The 14,532-nt window shown below is 38.5% G+C and overlaps 2 long non-coding RNA genes across 2 annotated transcripts in view; one reads left to right on the top strand and one right to left on the bottom strand.

Moving 5' to 3' along the window:
* Nucleotides 1–27: 27 nt before the first annotated feature.
* Nucleotides 28–14,532, bottom strand: part of LOC113618928 (uncharacterized) — a 21,207-nt gene continuing 6,702 nt past the window's right edge. Inside the window, exons 4-6 of the long non-coding RNA XR_003432198.1 lie at nt 13,958–14,040; nt 5,320–6,613; nt 28–4,396 (exon numbers count right to left, since the gene is read on the bottom strand). This is a non-coding gene — a long non-coding RNA (uncharacterized LOC113618928). The remainder of the gene's footprint in view (nt 4,397–5,319; nt 6,614–13,957; nt 14,041–14,532) is intronic.
* On the top strand, nt 7,183–9,480 carry LOC113618929 (uncharacterized). Its single transcript, XR_003432199.1, has 2 exons — nt 7,183–8,010; nt 8,443–9,480. It is a non-coding gene; the product is annotated as an uncharacterized LOC113618929 (long non-coding RNA).

The following is a 14,532-nucleotide window of genomic DNA, read 5'->3' as shown; positions in this document are numbered from 1 at the left end:
TAATTTAAAACAAAAGAATCCACTTACTACCAGATATTAAGATTTATTATAAAACCATAGGAATTAAGACAATGTGATGCTGGTCTAGAGGTAGACAAAAATCATAATTAGAGACAAGAAAGAGAACCACATCATAGGCAGACGTGATGTATAACAGAGCTGCCAAAGACTATTCAATAAATAGGACTAGGACAACTGTTATTAGCATGGGAAAAAAATGAAACTATATATCTACCTCAAACCAAACTTAAAAAAAAATCAATTCCAGGTACATTAAGGATTCAAATGTAAAACATTCAGAAAAAAAATGAGAGAATATATTCTTTTACTCTGGAGGTTGGGAAGAATTTCTTAAATAAGACATAAAAGAAGACAGGTTATTAAAGGATAAATCTTAACTTTCATTAAAATTAACTCCTACCCATCAGTAATAAAAAAACAAATAACATAACAGAACAGTGGACGAAGATATAACAGGCATTTTATTGATATAGAAACAAGAAACGCATGAAGATATTCAACTTTCCTTAATTATCAGGAAAATGCAATTAATATGACAATAACATTCCATTCCTTTCCAACAGACTGGAGAAAGTAAAGTCTGACAATATCAGGTTTGGGTGAGGATGTAGAACAAGAATTCTCATACATGCCAGTAGGATTGTAAATCAGTCCAAGTACTTTAAAAAAATATTGGCGTTGCTAACTGAACTTGTGCATAATCCTACCATCTAGCAATTCTAACTGTATTTGTTTGCTAGGGTTGCCATAACAAAAATACTAGAGACTGGGTGGCTTAGACACCAATTTATTTTCTGAGTTTTGGAGGCTAGAAGTCCAAGAATAAAGTTTGGTTTCTTCCCAGGCATTGCAGATGTCTTCCTGCAGTGTCTTCACTGGCCTTTCTTCCCTGCATGCACATGTCCAGCATTTCTCTGTATGTCCTAATCTCCTCTTCTTATAAGGACAACAATCAGACCAGACTAGGGCACCCTCGCCACTCCACCATCATCAAAGGTCTCATTTTAACTTAATTACCTCTTTATTAATAAAGACCCTATCTCCAAATGCAGTCACATTCTGAGATATTGGGAGGTATTAGGAGTAAGGGCTTCAACATTTGAATTTTGAGGAAACCCAATTCAGTCCATAACACCACCTCTAGGCATATTAGCCAGAGAAACATTTGCACATGTTTGAGAATGCTGATAAGTTTAGTTCATAATAGTAAGCAATATAGCAGATAACTCAAGTGTGTTGTATTTCTAATACAAAATATTATATGGTAGTGAAAAGGAATGAACTATAGCTACATGCATAAATTTGGATTACTCTTAGAAACAGTGTTAAATGGAAAAAAAACTTAGTTACAAAAGAATACATGCAAAATAACTACATTCATAATAAGGTTAAAAAAAAGCAAAGACACAGTGCATATTTTGGGGATACACCTAAGTAGCCTTATAATTAACTAAACTCTAAAGAAAAGCAAGGTAACGAATAATATAAAATTCATGATAGTGGTTTCCTCTGGGAAAGAAGAAGGGGGAATACATTAAGAAAGAGACATAAGAGACTTAAAAAGGTACCTTGGTATTCTATTTCTTAATTAGGCGTTGGGTATTATGTTTTCACTTGTTTATTCTCTTGTGGTATAATAAAAAAATTATTTGATCTTTGTCCCTGGTCCCTGGTAGAGCTCCTGAAACCTCCTGAGTTTGCTGAGTGATAGAAATGTCTTTTGTCATTCCTGAGCCCCTTTCAACCACACTTGAGTTTATGCTAATGAGGTGACTCTTGGTGGGTTGGGAGACGCTAGGTAGCATCAAGATAGAAGCTGGTCACCAGAAAAACCAGCCAAGGTGATTATAGAGTTGGAACTTTCAGGGCCTATCCCCCAATTTCCAGGGAGGGGAGAGGGACTAAAGATTTTCAATTAAATAGCCAATGATTTAATCAATCATGCCTACTCAATGAAATCCCATAAAAAATCTTGAAACAACCAGGCTCAAGAAGCTTCCAGGTTGGTGAACACACCAATGTGCTGAGAGGGTGGCACACCCAGGCAGGCCATGGAAGCTCTGCACTCCCTGCGTCCCATACTTTGCCCCTTTATAATAAAGCTTGAGTAGGTAGCATAGCGCTTTCCTGAGTCCAGTCAGTCATGCTAGAGAATTATCACAACTGGGGGTGGTGATGAGCAGTCATGGGAATCCCTGAATTTGGAGTCAGTGGGGTAGAAGTGTAGGTAGCTTTGGGATACTTTAAACTCCTGGCTGGCATCTGTTGTGGAGGCAGTCTTGTGGGGCTAAGCCCTTGACCTATGTGTCTGCTCTAACTCTAGGTGTCAAATTATAGGACATCCAATTGCTGTCACAGAATTGCTGTTGGAATTACATATCTTTAAATGGTGTGTGTGTGTGTGTGTGTGTGTGTGCGCGCAGACAGAAGTGCACATGCATCATACACACTCTTTTCTCTTACTGTATATTGTATATTTAATAAGGAAAAATTCAACTACTGTGTATTTAAAGTTAAAGAAAAAAAAATATGAAGTAAAAAAATAGGCATGTCATATATACCTTTAACCATAGGGAACAGTCTTAAGTACTGAAAGAGCCAGAATTGCCTGTATTTGGAAATTTATCTTTCAGTCTAATAAGAATGGCTTAATTAATTTTATACACAAAACATTATCAATCTGGGCATTTTCTGGCATATTTCCCAAGAACTTATTTAGAATCTGGCACCCTCAAAATTGAACTTCATTGCTATTTGCCTCAGTCCTGAAAGAAAACACTGATCAAACTTATTCACAGGTGGCATTATAATGACAACCATTTGATTTCCTCAAGTTCAGAATTCAAGACTTTAATAATAACTCATAAAGAAGGTACAATTCATGCAAAAAAACCCCACAGAAGCTATAATGCTAATTTCATACATACGTGTACAAAATGTACATTTAATATAGTCTCAAAATAATCCTTGTCTGAAATATTTACTAAATAATAAGAATGAAATAATTTTTGAACCAAAAAAAATGGTCTTTTAACTTCCTTGCTAAGTAGAGCACTCATTTAAATACATTTACCTGAAACTGTTCTTAAATATTTTAAATTAAAGCTAGCATTATCTATTAAATCAGCTTTTAATCATGATCATAGTTTATCCTACAGAAAAAGGTATTATTTATAAGGTCACTTTAATATGACATAAATATATGTGTATGTATGTATGTGTGTGTGTATACTATAAATTAATTTATTTATATCATATATATATTTAGAATCCTAGCTGTTTTTCCTCTAAATTATACAAGTCCTTAAAGTTTTCAATCTGGTAAATTTTTAAATGATATACTCACTCCCTGTGAATGTTAATAAAAACTGGCAAAACTTCCGGAATACTTTCAAGAAGAAAGTAAAATAATTAAAATAACGTGAAATGTCGCTGTCTTCATCTTCCTTCTGTTTGGTTAAAGAAATAATAAACTGCTGCAAATTCTATTTCTCACTCCGCTGCAGGTTCATATTTATACACCATCATAGCATATTTAAGGCATAAACAAATGCCTCTTGAAAAAATGTTTTATTGACAACCAAAAATACAAAACAAATCCTTCACAAGCTACATTGATAAGACTTTACTTCTAGCACTAACCTAAGACTCTCGGTAACATGAATAATTGTTCATTAAAGTAAAATCTTCACTCTTTAATGACTCTTAATCATCTATTCAGAAGAATAAATTGTTGAGAATAGACTTGAGTAATCATTCACCCATGTCTCCTGTTTTTGAGTTACTGCTGTCATGGAGCAAGGCAGCATAGATTTTAAAATATCACATAAGATTCTTTTGATTCTTCTCTACATCCTTGAATCTACCGAGAAACATGTATCAAAAGCACAGTTCAGTTAAAAACAACAACAGCACTGGTCTGAATTCAACACTGCCTTTTACAATTGACCCTTCCCATCACACAGCAATTTCTTTTTGACATATATGTTATCATTCTAACTCCTATTCTCAAACTGTTCAGGATTTTACTTAGAAATTTTCTGGTCTATCAAAAAACATCCCCCCAATCACTTTCTAGTTCCTCCCAATCCACCTAAAAATAAGCAATACCTCTCATACGCTGCTGATGGGAGTGCAGAATGGACCACTCTTTAAAGGCCAACTGTCAATATTCATCACACTTACAAAAACATTTCCTCTTTAAACCGGCAATTCTCTTCAGAGAATCTAAGAGTTACCCCTGCAAATGTAAGAAATGACATTTATTCATTAAAGCATTGTTCCTAATATCCAAAGGCTGGAAACAACACAAGTGTCCATCTATAGGAGACTGGCTACAAATCTGAGTATATCCACAAAACAGAATATATGACAGCTGAAAGAAAAAAAATAAAGAATGCATTAAGTTTAATTAAATAGTGATAAGAAGGAATATCCAGAATATACTGTTAAGTGAAGAAAAAAAGTGCAGAACAATGCAGAGCATATGGAAGAATCTTTTTGAAATCCTGCAGGTAAAAAAGGTAGTAGCTTGGGACTTCCCCGGTGGCGCAGTGGTTAAGAATCTGTCTGCCAATGCAGGGGACACGGGTTCAATCTCTGATCTGGGAAGATCCCACATGCCACGGAGCAATGAAGCCCGTGCACTACAACTACTGAGCCTGCGCTCTAGAGCCTGTGAGCCACAACTACTGAGCCCTCATGCCACAACTACTGAAGCCCAGATGCCTAGAGCCCATGCTCTGAAACAAGAGAAGCCACCGCAATGAGAAGCACGTCCACTGCAACAAAGAGTAGCCCCTGCTTGCCGCAACTAGAGAAAGCCTGTGTGCAGCAAAAAAGACCCAGTGCAGCCATAAATAAATAAATAAATAAATAAATAAATAATTTTAAACAAAAAGGTAGTAGCTTGAGGCAAAGAAATGCTTTTTGATTTTGTCAAAGTCATGTAAAGTCTTAGAGTTGAAATTAAAACTATTGTATTTAACTCTTTTTCTATTTCTGAAACTAAATTATAATAAAAGGCTAGAAATACAGGTTTTCCCCCATATCTGAAAGTAGAATGTTTCTATGAAACCTTTCGTAAGCCAAAATGGTATAAAGTGAAGAAGCAATTACCATGAATTTATATGGGGAAAGTTTGAGCATTTCCAGACTCAAAAAATAACCTACCAAATCATACCAAATAACACATAAAACCTAAAATAACACTAGCATATAGTAAAAGCAGGTACGATATGATAAACACACTGCCTGGATAAAGTAGAAATAATGTCTGTTCAGTATAGTTTCACTTACCAGAATCGAGAGGACAGCCACCAACACACTGGAAGGCTGAGAGGTGGTGATGATGGTGTGTTAGGCTGAGATGTGGGAGGCTGTGGTGGGGGCGTGTGGAGATGGGGATGTAGGAGACAGAGGAAGGGGGTCACCCATTAACATCTCACCGTTGTTTGAATCCGTCAGGGCAAGCAGGTCACTAATGTCTTCACCTTCTTCTATAACTGCCTGCCTCAGCGTCAAATGTTGAGGTTCATCGTCGTCTGTGGCTGATGTGGAAGGCTTGAAACATGACAGTATGCTTGACTGCTTATCCTCATGCGTTTTTCTATCATGCAGTTGTTTGTAGGCACTCAGAACATCCTGCAAACTTGCCCTAAACCTACATGCCCTTTCAAAATTAAAGTCATATACCTTCTCTGCTATCATTGCAGCACTGTCAATTACAGTGAAAATCTCATGCAAGTGCTTCATGTTGAGTTCCTGGAGGGCTTTACTTTTAGGCTGTTCACTACTGTGTTCCGTTTCAATTAGTATTCGAATAGTATCCTTTCCTCTTGCAATGGCATCAGCTCTTCATCTGTCAGTTCTTAGTCATGGGATGCCAAAACCTCTTCAACATCATCTTCAGGGTCAAACACTTATATGAATAACCACCTCCTGTAATTATTTTCTTCAGTTCCGGGAACTTTTTGGCAGCTTCAGTAACAGCGGAAGCACTCTCTCCAGTAACTTTTAAGGTAAGAACCTGCCCTCACCAATCAAACCATCCATGACTACCTTCAAATTCTACTGTTGCAACACTTTCATCACCGTGGTCCAAGTGCTTTCTGTTTCAGCTTATTAGAAAGACTGACCGATTTCTCCTTAAGTATAAGATAACTTAAACACCTCGCTTTGTACACCCATCAGTCCGCTCAAGCAATAGACTTTCCAGTTTACCCACTGCTGGATGCCAACTGAGACCACTTTGCTACTAACAGAAGCAATAGTAACTTTGGCAGCTTTCAAGATTCTTTCTCTCTGCCTGGAAATAGTGGACCCAAGCAAGTTCAACTCACACACAATGCCCAGTTCGTTCACCCCAATCAAAACACTTAAAATTACATCTGGTTTTATGTTAACCTTTTCTGATACTTTAGGACACTTGCTGACGAATGCACAAAATAAACCGAGATGCAGCACAGATGCTCACAGGCACAGTTCCAAGCTATGGGGGCTAGATGCTGAGATGCTGAGTGTATTTCCAGGGAAGGAGGCTGGCTGTGCCACTCAGGCTGCTGCGTCTGCGCGCTGCCTCGGTAAAGGCTCCCTGCAAAAAAAAAACGCTGAAGGCTAAGCATACCAAGTACTATCGCTTTTCGCCGTTTTTTTGTAAAAGTGAAAACCCTCCAGATTTCCTTCAGTTATGAAAACACGTACTAATACAATACAGGTCTTTTCTAAAAGCGAAGTGGCCTAAATTGAATTTTTGAAAAGTGGGGGACACCTGGATATTAACCTGAAAAATAGTTTGGAACAAAAATGAACTTCTTTGCACTGACTTACTTTGTTCCTAAGAAACGTGTTTTGTTAAAATCATTACAGGGCAGAAATACAAATATATATATATTTAATATACATTTTATATCTATTAAATGAAATGCACATTTATGTTAAAAATCGGTGAACTTCTAACTTAGAGACACAAGTCTACTATGATTATAAAGAACAATATGGTTCTCTAAATAAGTAAACAAGGTAAATGATAGCAGAATTGAAAAAAATCTCTGTAATTCCCTTACAAAGACTGACAAATTAACGTGCTAACTGGTGTACCAGCGGGGCGGCAAGGGGTGGCGGGGATCGCCGAGCCGTAGGTGCGGCTCAGCGCCACCACCAGCTTCGCCCGGTTCTGATGCGGCTCCTGCGCCAGCTGGAAGGCCTCCTTAATCGGCAGCAGAACCCGGCAGCAGAACCCCATGGCGCCAGAACCCGGCCGGTAAGAATCTGTCGGCTCTCAGCCGTATCTGGCTCGACTGACCACGGCCAGATTTTCTGCAGACAAAATTCAGACTTCGGTCAGCCGGCCGCGGACAGCCGAGGGCGTGGTTACCGCCAGAAAGCTCAAATAACTCCCGCGGGAAAAGGCAATACCGCGAGACGAACGCGAGGGCAGGGGCGACTCTTAGCTCCGCGCATGCGCAGAGGGCCGAGCCAGCCTTTTTCCGGCTGGAAGTGTGATTTCTGTGAGTGTTGAGGTTAGATGGGAAGTGGTGTTGTGTAGAGAATGGGGGGCGAGGCGCACCGCGAGTCGGCAGGCGAGGCGCGAGGTTCGCGGCGCTCGGCTGGAGGTGAGAAGGAAGAAAGGCAACCTCTGGTGGGAGTGGTCCGGAGTCCGCTAAAGGGAGACATTCTGGGGTTCGTTGGCGGGAGGCACGTTTTGCTTTTGCTCAAGGGGCGAATGGACATCTACCGGGGGAAGGGGTAAGCGATCCGGGATCCGAGGGAAGATGTTCTCGGGTCACATGAAGGGGTCAGGCTGAGGTTCTTAGGCCTAGTTAGGTCCCTAGAGAACTGGAGCAAACGGGAGTCTCCTGGGAAGAGGGTTACATTCTAATCTACTTAAAGCTCGTACCTGCAAGTTCCTACTCTTGAGGCCTAAGTATTACTGATGTGTGCACAATGGCAATACAGGAAACAAAGGATAATACCAGAGACGGAAAGAAGGTAATTTTAAGTTACTGGTTATGGGACAGGTTTACAATGCCTTCAGGAAGGAATCAAGCTTTAAACATCCCTTTTAAAAATAGAATATCTTTAGACAGACAAAAAGTTGAAATAAAACTATAACTAATACATATGTACTTGACACCCAACTGGAGAAATAGTTATTATATAACTGGAGTCCTTTGTCTGCTCCACCCAGTCCCGTTATGTTCCCTCTTGACCAAGGTAACCACGCTTTTAATTTTGGATTACATATAGTGCTGTTTTGCATAGTTTTAACAAGCAGAAATGTGTATATCCTTTGGCAGCTTTCTTTAACTTAATATAAGATTTGTCAGTGTTATGTAACTCTAGTTCATTCCTTGTAACAGCTGAACAGGTGTTCCCTTATATGTATATATCACTATCCATTTTCTTGCTTTGTATCCCCAGGACCTGGCACATCGTAAATACTTACATCTTAGTTGATTGGATGAATGCTGTAGCATTTGAGCTAAATCATGAAGAATGAATAGGATTTCAAATGACTTAAGGCAAGGGGAATACCAGCCAGAGCGAAAGCAGAAGCATGAAAGTGCATGAGGTATTTCAAGAACTCCCATAGTCTTAGAGCTTCAAGTGTAGAATAGTATGGAGATATGGGATGAAGGAGAAACCTAGAGAGATAGGATGAGGCTTTAAGAGGTAAAAATTCATGGCAGGGAATTAAAGACCACACCTGTCAAGCATCATAGCAATAATGATCATTGCATTAAGCATGTAAGGCAATCATGCAGACCTGCTTAAAATCCTAACACATTTTCCTAGTCCATTCGTAGCACCACTTTTGTAAACAACTATTTCATACCTTATTCTGTCAAACTTGCAACATTTTCTGCTTCTGACTCCCATTTAGCTGTTACCTTGCATCCTCTTTCAGTTAGAAAAGGACTTCCCCATGCTTTCATCCCCACATCTATCAGGTCTATACCCTAATATATTATGTCTGCTATTATTGTAGGTGTATTGTCTGCTTGAGGAGAGAGAGTAAGCCCTTTAAGAATACTTTTTGGATATAACAGTCTGAAGCATAGCTGATTATGAACTCCCACAGAGAACTGGATTGAAATGAGAATAGTAAAAATATAAAAGAACAGAATGATTTAAAGACAATTGTTTTTGTCTAAAAGAATAATTACTTATTGTAATATAAATGAGATATTAGGGTTTTTTTTAATGTGTTTCTTATTTTCAGGTAGATTTAAGTGTTAGGCTTTATAAGATAAATCTGAATATAGTTTACATTTATGTTTTTATAAGACCATTGTTTCTAGTATCTAACATTATAAGCAGTTTATTTTGAAATAGAATATCGTTGATCCAATTTTAAAGAATAGGTCATACTAACCTTTGTCTTACATATTACCAAATTGTTCAAATATAGTTTGGTAACTTATTTTTCATTGATTAATAAAAACAATGTACATGGTACAGTTTGCTACAGGTGTCATTCTCTCATTTAATCTTTCAAATACATTTACTGAGTACCTACCATTACAACAAACACTGTTCTAGGAACAGGTCATTATTATTGCACCTTGGTATATAAGAAACTTTCAGCTACAAGTATTTGGTCACCTTAATTGAAATTCTCTCCTAAAGAATGGCTAAGATAGATGCACACCCAATTAAAGAGCATTATTGCTCTGAAATGTGGTTATATATCCACAACAGTCAGCCTCAACACACACATCTTAAGCATCAGTGCACACATCTATAGATTTTTGAAGTTTTGGCCAGAAAGGACCTGTCCCAGCAGAACCCATCTGGCTTATGGAATCACACATGTAGTTATTCATGCTAATGTATGTATATGCTCTGATTTACATTGAGTTCTAATTGAGAATATCTCTGTTTAAAGTTCCAAAACTTACGGTTAGACCAAAACCCTCAGGTTTGAACCTGTCCCTCCAAATTCCTGTGACTTGCCATTAAGGCACCTTTCAGAGACATAGATAAAGAAAAGAGAGGGCAAACAAAAGACTTTGGAGAACGTTTTAACACTGTTTTTCTTTATAAGGTAAATGTCTATAAAATATCTGGGGAGAGGTGGCATACAGGATAAAATTGTAGTGGTTTGAAATTCATGTGGAGAGAAGGAACATTAAAAACAAGTGAGCATCCTTCAGTATGACAGGAAGAATCAATAAATGTTCTATTTCAGCTGTTAAGGGCAGTTATATATCTGAGTCAGATTGCTTCAAGGCTGTTGTGAATTGCTCTCCAGCTCTTTTTATTCATCAAAGAGATTTAGATGCAGTTGCTTTTTCAGCAGTTTAGTTCTGATTTAATATATTGATGCTGTCCACCATGCTGTGACATCCAATAGGCGTCTGCCATAAACTCTTTAGTCCTACTACCTACCTTGGCAGACAGGACATAAGACCTCCAAAGAAAAGCTTTGCCTGTTTCTCACACCAGGCCCTGAATTCCCCCATATGTACTCTTTTTAAAGTGTAATCAGGTACCATATACATTAGATCTCTAGCAACTTGTCCTAGTTAAAGCATTCATAATATAATAACTAATCAAGTTGATATTTCCAAGCCCCTCCTAAGGCAACCAACACCTAAAAATGCCACCATCCTAATAAACCCTGACCTTTGCCCCTATTTGTAGGTCTTCCTGTTGACACTAATGCTTTATATTACTAAACACAGAAAACTATGCCAAGAGACTGCTAGCCTAGAGACAAGGTTATACATTTTGATCTCTTGCATATTACAACTTAACCCTACTCCCTATAGCAAAGTTTTCTCAGATGACTCCTGCTGCCACCTTCCTGAAGCTGCATTCCAACAACGTTGTTCTAGAATGCCATTTAAAGCTTTTAGTCTCATATAAAATATCTGCTCCTAAATTCAAGATTTAGTATTTGTCCAATGCCAAACTGACCAAATAGTCTTATCTTGACAGCTCCCCACGTCACTTTTCTCACTGAATTATACTAAATTGTGTAACCCATCTCACCAGCCACCTTTACCCCTCAGTTCTGACTTGGTTCTATTTATTGGCAGTTCATATCAGAGACATCAACAGAATAACTCAGTACCAGAGTAGGCCATCACAGCTCAGGAAATCCTAGAGCAGTCCCTTTGGCATTATTTGAAGTCTGTCAGCATGTGTGAATTACGTTAACAAAAGCTGGCACCATTGCAAAAAAAAAAAAAGTTGAGCAACATCTATGCTTTATCTATAAAGCATAATCTGTGCCCACAATATTGACAAGCTCCAGCAACAAAAGGATACACAACCTTTGCCGGGATCCTCTTTAAAAATGTACTTGTACACACGATGCAGCAGTCAGGTTCCTTAGTATCTACCCAAAGGAGTTGAAAACTTTTGTCCACACAAAAACCTACAACCAATGTTTATAGCAGCTTTATTCATAGTTGCCAAAATTTGGAAGCAACTAAGATGTTTTTCAGTAGGTGAATGGATAAATAAACTGTTATAGCCAGACAATGAAGTATTTTTCAGTGCTAAAAAGAAATAAGCTATCAAGTCATGAAAATACATGGAGGAACCTTAAATGCATATTACTAAGTGAAAGAAGCCAATCTGAAAAGTCTATATACATATAATTCCAACGGTATGGCACTCTGGAAAAGGCAAGACTGTGGAGCTGAGCTGGTAAAAAAAAAAAAAAAAAAATTCGGTGACTATTAGAGATTGGTGGCAGTGGGAGTGGGGATAGGAAAGAAGGGAGGCAGAGGCACGGGATTTTTAGGGCAGTGAAAATACTCTGTATGAAACCATAACAATGGATACATGTCATACATTTGTCAAAATTCATAGAGTGTACAACACGAAGAGTGAACCTTATGTAAAGGGTGGACTTCGGGTGATTATGATGTGACACTGTAGGTCTATCAGCTGTAACAAGTACCACTCCGGTGGGGGATGTTGGTGATGGCGAAGACTGTGCATAGGTGGGGGCAGGAAATATATGGGAAATCCCTACCTTTTGCTCAGTTTTGCTGTGAACCTAAAGTTGCTCTTAAAAAAAATAAAGCTTATTAAAATTTTAAAAAGTGCTGTATACATGACATACTGTAAGTCCCCTTCAAGTTTACTGTTAAAAATAAGTAATGAAGTCTCAGGGAAGAATCTCACTAAGGCCTTCTCCATCTGGCAACATCTTTCTTGTTTCAAGGTCACCATCCACTCTGATGCCTCTTTCAAAGCTGGCTTTATTAAAAGATTAGGCCACCACATAAATACAGTGGTGACAGGCTGATGAAAATCGATGGCATTCAGATAATTTGTAGCACATTTTGCGTGCTGCCTGGTATTCCTGAAACCTATACCTTACTTGTGTACTGTATGATACCGTTTCACTCACAGGTGAAGGATGGGTGATAGCTAGAATGACAAATATTTAGTGTGTCCCCAAAACTGAAGGATTCCAATCTTCCTCTCAAGTGATTGGGGGAATCCATTCACCAGGCAAGTAATAAAAGTTATCTCGAGATACGGGTGTTTCAGCTTTAACACTATGACTTAGAAGAACTCGTGGAATGCAAAATTTATGCTAAAATATAACAGACATTATGTGGAAAATAGATTAGGGCCAAACTATGCAACTTTATAACCAGAACCAAGATGAAGTAAAAATGATCTACCTATGATTTGTTTTAATCAGGTATGATAAGGCAAACAGACACAGAAATGGCTGTCATGAAGTAGGTAGTTTTTATACAGATCCCTAGAAACAGGAGGTAGGGCATGCCGAGCCATGCCATACAGGGCGGCCACATGGGAAGCACCAGGATTGGGCAGGAGGGAGAGGGGGTGGAAGGGGAAATGTGGAAAAGCCTGTACTGTGGTTTTCTCAGGAAGGAATTGGTCAAGCAGGGTAAGCAGGTTTCAGATTGGCTTTCTTAACAGTTTCACCAGGATTCAGGGCATGGGGGCTGTCCGTAGTTCATGGTTACCTGGCCCTGGGGTAGTTAGGGCAGGGGAGTATCTGGAGAATAAGAACCTGATTTGGGAGGGTGGGAAAGTGTGGGTAGGGCTGGCTCTGGACTGGTTAGTTTGCATATGAAAGTTGTGTTCCTGGGTTGAGCTATCAGTCAAGTTGTTTGCTGTCTCTAGGAATTACCCAACCCTGGGAGGATTAGTTCCCTCTATGATTAGTGAGACCCCACATGCCAGAGCATCAAGAATTACAGAAAATAAGAAAATCTAGTTAATGCAAACAATCCTGATAAAACTATTAACACTTAAAATGTTTAATTTCTAATAAACACTACAGTAAATGTAAGACTTTACCCTTCCCCCCCCCCCCCCGCCCCCGCAAAGTGGCATTACTTGATGGAGAGCTTTGTAAGGAAGTGCTGTATTATGCTGATAAGACCCAAATATCCTAAGTTCAAAGAGAGCAGTGCGGGAAGTACTTACAAGATGGGCATGGCCAAACTGAGCTAAGAGGAAATATATATAGTGAATGAGCTGTGCTCCTCCATGGTTTCCTGTGTTTAGCTTTGTCAATGTACTTTGCATCTCCTGATGCGACTCCCAGGTCTTACATCATTTTTTCTATCTTCCAATCTTGGTTGAGGTGGTTTGCCTTACAGAAAAAGACCTAAGCCTATATAACATTGTGTTGAGAGGTACCAGCTTTTTGCTTCAGCACCCATGACCTTGGATTCTGTAAAGGTCCCTATAGCTGGCAACACTATTTCTCTGTATTGTAATGCTTAATGTCATATCTCTGGTCTTATTCCCAGGTCAAGGATGCATTCCAAGACAGTTCTAAAAATATGTCACCAACTCCAGCCTTATAGTTGACCTAGCCATGGAAAACCTCATTGGAACCTCATGAGATCAGACAATACTGGCACTCTTAAAAACCCTTCCCATCAAAAAGTATCAGGAATGAAAATCAGGAATGATATATACCTACCACTTCAAGAAAGTCTCTGTATCAGCCAGCAGTTTAGCAGATCAGCTAGTTTCTTTGGTCATCAAGCAGACATAGTCAAGCCACTAACACAAAAGAGGAAAACGTCTCTATGTCAGTGTTTTTCACATTATGCATGTGACCCATTTAGTAGGTCATGAAATCAATTTTGTGAGTCATGACGAACATTTTTAAAAACAAAATAAAATATAAAATATCAGAGTGGTTTGCATGAATCCTTTGCCAGAATTACACACCTTGCAAGGAATACTAAGGTCATAAGTTTCAATATGTGGAAAGATATTTGATGGAGGGGATATGATGAATAGAATGTACATTGATTGCCTAAGAAATGGTTTTTCAATCATTTTCCAATGATGTCTTATTTGGTTTTCATAATAACAAGGTTGATCTGCAGTCTAGTTGTATATTACCATGACTTGCAACTGTATATAAAGTCTGAGATGTTCCACTGAGATTCATTTGCAAACTGCAATTTTGGAAAGATGTTATCTAGGCTGTAAAAAAAAAAAAAAAATATATATATATATATATATATATATATATATACACATATA

This window comes from Aethalodelphis obliquidens, unplaced genomic scaffold (genome assembly GCF_003676395.1).
Source record: "Aethalodelphis obliquidens isolate GAN/ISIS:26980383/991018 unplaced genomic scaffold, ASM367639v1 scaffold6, whole genome shotgun sequence".
NCBI lineage: Eukaryota > Metazoa > Chordata > Mammalia > Artiodactyla > Delphinidae > Aethalodelphis > Aethalodelphis obliquidens.
This window is presented reverse-complemented; position numbering and strand designations above follow the sequence as displayed.